The following is a 4,557-nucleotide window of genomic DNA, read 5'->3' on the forward strand; positions in this document are numbered from 1 at the left end:
AAAAACAATTATTCTATACTTAAGAATTTTTTTGATGCAAATGAGAATAATATGATGCTATTTTTTTTAGGCGAGAAGGAAAATATTTTTTGCTAAATCTACTATTGAGGTTCAAGTAAAATATTTAAACTTCAACTAGTGAAATAATTAATTGATTTTATTATATCAAAGACTTTATTTTGAGAACTTACTTTTTCTTATGGAACCAATATAATAGTAGAATACAAGATCGTAAATAAAACAGTAAATTCAGACTCATGAGGAGAAAACATAACATTTTGAGATCGTATTGATTGCTAGTATACCATTAAATTTTTTTAAAACTTGTGTTACATCTTGTAGATTCATAAATTGAGTCCTTAGCCAGATAAAGGGTCTGAAGAACCTCAATGGGATGAAATTGCTAAAAAATTCTAAGTTATATATGAGAAAACTATCCTTGGACTAGAGATCCTATAACAAGAATCAGTGGGAAGATGGAATCACATGATGACTTGTTGTTAAATGAACTATTATTTATGTTATTCAATCCCTTTGATTTTAGTGCATTTATCCTATAATGATTGTGGAGGTTGAGCCTATGAGATTTTCATGAATGTTTGTATCTCGTATTAGTGGGGTATTTCATCTATTTGAATTTAAAAGTAGGCCGCTTTCTATGAGAATGATATTGTTCTCAGAAAGAACTCATACAAACTGAGATAACACTAGGTCGTAACGTGCTGGCTATTAAACCTTATGTGACCACCTTGATTACAATTACACTTTTTTTTCTAGAGTAGTCATAGTTCATGTCTAAGACCACTACTAAATCTGGAATAAAGATTATTGCTTTATAAAATAAAGGTTCAATGGGGAGAACACCTTCGTTATGTATAATAGTCTACCTTCAACTAAATTGGTAAACTCTTTTATGTTAATATAAAAAAGAGTGGGGAATGTATATGTATTTTATAATTAAAAGATATTATTAAGTTCATAAGTTAGTGGGAACAAATTGTATTAGAAGGTAACTATTGCTGTAACACCCCATAACTACAAAGAATATAAAATTTTGAAATAGTCATTTTTTGAAAGAATATAAAAATTACTAAAAATTGTTAACTATGTTAAGAGTTGAATTTTTTATCAACTTCAAACTTCATAACTCTTATCTCTGGATGAAGACTTATGTGCGTTTTTAGATATTCTATGAAAGATCTTAGAATGATTTTTTCAACGCTGCCAAGTTTGCAAGAATTCGAGTTCATATGAGTGAGATATGCCCATTGGTTATTGGGTTATTTGGATAAGGAAAGTCCACTACGGATTTGGGAAGGGTAGTTTATCTTTTCCTTATATTTAGTTTTTAGGAGTTTATTTGGGCTCTAAGAAGAGTTATCTCAGTTTAAAAAATGGAAATTCACATTATGGCTTGGAGAAAGGAGAAAAGAGGAGAACGGAGAAGAAAATGCAAAATTCGTCAACATCGTACAATTTGGTTGGGGATTCTGCCAAGGATTTATTCCTACGAGGTATGTGAGACTTTCATAACGTTGGGTTTGTTCACCCACATGCCGGACATGTTTATTTCAGCATGAATTCATTTTAAGAAGATTGGAAGTTTGAATGTTCTAGATGGGTGTTCTTGAATTGCTTTTATTGTGAACTTGGGTTGAGATTGAGGAGTTTTTGATAGCTTAATGTCAATTAATAGAATTACCTTGAGTTAGATCTTATATTATATGATTTGCATACATGAATCTAATGTGAATTTGAGAAAAAGAATAAGCTTAAGACGATATAAGGTTAGAAAACAATGGGGAAAGTTTGTTAGTTTTTCATAGGGAAATGTTGGGGCGACTTTCCTCTGTTGCACCAGGAGGGCTGGGGCGACCATCCAGCAATGCACCAAAAATGAGCCCGAGTAACTAAGGGGGCGGGGCGGGGCGCCAGCCATGCGTCCAAAACGTCATTTTCTACTTGTTATTCGTAGTTTTGACCGTCTATGTCCTTCTAAAGTATACCAACACTACGTAGGTCGACCCAATATTCAATGCTACATTTAAACATTTTGAAATCATCCATTAAAATGAGATCATGAACCTTGAATCAATAATTAAATTTAAATGAATTTAAGAGTAATGTTTTGAAGTGAAGAATCAAGTAAAAATAAGTACATAATGTTTTTTCAAAAGTCTTTTACAAATATTTTAACTTTGTTTTAAAACTTATGCTGTCAATTAAGAAAAGAATAAACGGTTGAGTTCATTTCTTAAAATATTGTACGGGAACTAAGTATTCCCAAGAGCTTAAAATGTTTTCACATTTGAACAAGAAAGGGAAACACCTTAATCAAAGAGATCTTTTAAGCTAATTTTTTATTAATTATCTTGAACCAAACAAAGATGTTTTTTTAAAACATATGAGGCACCAATATGGATATACGAATTTGTATAAGATCAAGTCTCCATAAACTATGAAGCCATCATGGGTAGTAAAAGGTCATAGTTATAGATGGATATGTATAGGACAGTTCTAGGACAACGACAGTACAGTCAATCACCACTTAGGATCATAGTGGTGGTTGTCTGTTAGAGAAACTCTCACCGAAACTATATTACTTTATCATTTTAGTAAAGTGGAGTTTGTTATTGAATTTTTTTTAAAAAATTTAGTTGTTCTTTATCGTTATAAATGCATTGCATAAATCCACTATTATTGTTGTTTTTCACTACATTTTAGTATATTATTTATCAGTTGAGTAAAGACAAGATAAGTCTTTCTTTCACATTCCTTTCAAGCTTATGTTATATTTCGCATTCCACACACATACTCGTCCATTCATTGTATTGATGCTAGTTTTCCAGCATCATCTTATGATGCTGACACAAATAACTAGGATCATCATCCAGCGACTCATTGAGCACACAGAGTCATTTGGTGAACCTCTTCTCTTTGTAGTGTATCCTCTTCATATTTTCTTAGCTTTTTAGTTGTTAGAATGATAAGGGGTCCTGAACCAACATCCCATTTTGTTTTAGAGGCTTTATAAATGAGTAGATATAGTGTAACACTTCCAAAATCCAAAGAGTGTCTAAAATCCTAACATAAGTGTATGAGGTCTAAACATTGTTTTATGACATATATTAATGGATATAGGTCATTTTGGATGTATAGGAACCAAAACGTCCAAGAACGTCCATGACATTCGGAAACTAGTTCTAGGATGTACTAGCAGTCTTAAGCCGATTTGACGATCTTTTAGTAGTCGGAAAACCATAAAAATTGGTGGAAGGTTTGTTAATAGGTGTTTCACTTAATTCATGGTAGAAACATCTGGGTAAAACTCCCCAAGGACAAACCAAAGACCCTTGAGGAGGACTCTTGCATGTTGGTGTCAACACTGCTTGGGCAATGTGCACCCACAAAATGAAAAACGACGGGACGTGTGTTGATCGACGGGGCATTGAAGACAACCGTATACCAATACTTAGAAGTTTTTTATGGCCTCATATCCACAATATATTATCAAGATGACGGATGTGAATCACGAAAGGGCACAGTGAACATCGACTCACAAACGGACCGTCGATCGGGGTCTCTTCTATGTGGGCTCATTTTCCTATACGTTTTCAATTAAGTGCTAACTAATTAATTAAGTGGTTCTGTGGTTATTTAGGGGATTAATGAAGCCTAATTAACTTGTTTAACTCCCCATATAAAGACCCCAACCCCAATTAATCTAATTAGAATTATCAAAACAAACTCTCTTCCTTCTCTCTTCTTTCTCTGTCTATTGGAAGACACCATTGAATACTAGATATAAGAATTTTACGGGATGTTAAGGAACGATTTTCCATCAAATACACGTTTAACGTTGAGGTATGGGATCTAATTCACCTTTGAGACCTCTTTCCTCAAAGGGTTCCTTGAAAGTATTTTCGAAAGTTGGGTTTTTATGTCGGAATGTCACAATATAAAATATTAGGTTATGAATTGGTTATTAGGCTTTCTATTTGATAATATGAATACATTAACTTGTTATATAACTTAACTATGCTATATCTTGATGACTAGACTTAGTTTGTAAATGATGGTTCTTAACCCTTAACCCTAGGTTTAATATTGACATGAATTAAGTTGAAATTTGTTCAATTTACTTGGTTATTAGTTTAATTGTTATTAAATTATATTTTTAAATTAATCATGAACAAATTAGAGTGACAATGTAGTCTTTTATTCTAGTTCTTGAGAAGATAATCTAGGTTATGAAGTGAATTGACCTAGGTATCTTATTTTAAGTTATGATGTAGTACTGAATTGTAATGTAGTTATTCTTCTAGTCTTGTGATCATGTTAATTATTATTTATGATTATGACAACTAAATTGGGTTGAATTTAGGGTTTATGGTAATACCTTGATTATGAACTATAAAGGACACTTGGGAATTCTTACGATCTCTATCCATCACTTCAAATTGTGGTTAATTAGGATTAAGTCATGATGTTATACTGGACTATGTTTTATATTAGGATTTATAAAGTGGTATGATGTTGAATTGGAATGTCCTGACT

Source organism: Solanum pennellii, chromosome 10 (assembly GCF_001406875.1).
Source record: "Solanum pennellii chromosome 10, SPENNV200".
NCBI classification, from domain to species: Eukaryota; Viridiplantae; Streptophyta; class Magnoliopsida; order Solanales; family Solanaceae; genus Solanum; species Solanum pennellii.